At 41.8% G+C, this 1,770-nt stretch overlaps 1 protein-coding gene across 1 annotated transcript in view; it reads left to right on the forward strand.

Moving 5' to 3' along the window:
- The window catches only part of LOC122245938 (uncharacterized), a 13,651-nt gene extending 13,500 nt beyond the window's left edge, over nt 1-151 (forward strand). The window contains exon 8 of the mRNA XM_043004084.2: nt 1-151. This exon is cut by the window's left edge and continues 220 nt beyond it. The gene's annotated coding sequence lies outside the window, so the exon portion shown is untranslated.
- The last annotated feature ends 1,619 nt before the right edge of the window (nt 152-1,770 follow it).

Below are 1,770 nucleotides of genomic sequence, written 5' to 3' on the forward strand. Positions count from 1 at the left end.
TATGTATTCGTGTGTGTGTGTGTGTGTGTGTGTGTGTTCTTTTTCTTTCAATAATGTCCCTTATTGTATTCATAAATGTTCATTGTATGCTGTCGTGTTTTAATGTGTGATACAATTTGATATGATAAATAAAACCTAGATTCTGTTTGTTTATCCATGTATAAGTCCCTCTCAACAGTAACAAATATATTGTTCACAAAAAGTCATCTCTGATACATTCAATTAAAAACACCTCGAGTGCAGACAGACTCTTGCAGTGGAATAACAGATTTGCACACTAGCAAAAAAAAAAAAAAAAAAAAAAAAAAAAAAAATCACAGCATGTCCATGCATTCAGTAGCAGTATTAGAAGTAATTCATAAAAAAAAAGAGTGGAGGGGACTATTGTCATATATTAGATGTGTAGAGGTGAAGCAGCGATCTTCAAGATACCTGAAAAAAAAAATGAAATGACAATCAAAAAGACGTATTAGGCAGAGCGATACCATTTTCCCAAAACTTTACAGCTGGCCAAGACAAAATATTCCAGAAGAAAGACTGTAGTGAGAGAGGGATCGGTATAGGGGATGAGCAAAAAGCAGTCTAAGATTTGTAGATAACTTTCCTTTTCAGCGAGTCAACAAATGAACGAGGTTTAGTTAAATTGTAAAAGCTTCACTCGAGGAGACAGTTCGTCAGCCTCGGCGACGTGGCAGCGGCCTTCAGCGGGAGTGAGCAGGAGGTTCCTCTTTGACATTGTGGTGTCAACCTCCATGCGGCAGCTTCATTTCGAGGTTGGTCGGGCTGGTCACTTCCGAAAACTCGCGGAGAATATCTTTGAAGGTGGCGGAGCTGGGGTGATGTAGATAAGCGGGGTATTTAGTGCAGTGCAGGGGCGGCGAGAGTATGAGCCCTTGATTGGTGCACAAGAGCCTTTGAGGCCAACGTTGAAGCCGCACTGGGCGAGGAAGTCAGCGCTGATGACAATGTGAAATAAGCTGGCGACAAGGAAGACCCAAGGGAACTGCTTACTAAGTTCACCTTCGAAAACAGCAACGGAGTGCTCACCTAAACATTGATGGTGAAAATGTTGGTGATCCCTCGGAAGGACTGGCTTCAGCGCCTGTGCCGACGAGGAAACAAAGGCTGGTGGATACGTCTCAGACGGAAGGGAGGCGACGCTAGGACCTGCAGAAAGTGGGCGTCCTCAGTTCCTGCAGTGCTCACTTCTCTGCCAGGAGCAAGGAGGCGTGCACCGATGAACTTGGGGACTAAATTTTGAATGGTAAAAGCAGATGCCGCGGAGGAAGTGAAGCCATTGGCCGAAACTCGCCTCGAGAATCAGCCAATCGTGGGTCGCTAAAAGTCCCTTTTTACCAACATCTTGACGAAACCGTAGATGTCATCACTTCAAATTTATTTAAAGATCACAATAAATTTGATAAGCTTAATAAATCACAATTTGGCCAGTTGCCTCACATTGCAGTCAAAACATTTCCTTTCATCTTTGACAACAAGTTATTTGTACATGAATTCGGTGTTGCTATGGGTTCTCCGCTAGGTCCTACTTTTGCCAATAGTTTTCTTTGTCGTTTTGAAAAAAAAGTTATGACTTAATTCCCTAATTCTGACCTGATACGAACCCGAGACATAACAATATCAAATATATCTTATGAGACATGAGAGAGAAAGGGAAATTTAAGGTTACATTGAGAGGTGCAGAGATATCATGAAATAGGTAATAGTACCAGAAATACAATAAAATATGTAGAGAAAAAGGTGGAAATTTAC

Source organism: Penaeus japonicus, unplaced genomic scaffold, assembly GCF_977035675.1.
Source record: "Penaeus japonicus unplaced genomic scaffold, GWHDUDI00000001_assembly GWHDUDI00000001, whole genome shotgun sequence".
Lineage (NCBI taxonomy): Eukaryota > Metazoa > Arthropoda > Malacostraca > Decapoda > Penaeidae > Penaeus > Penaeus japonicus.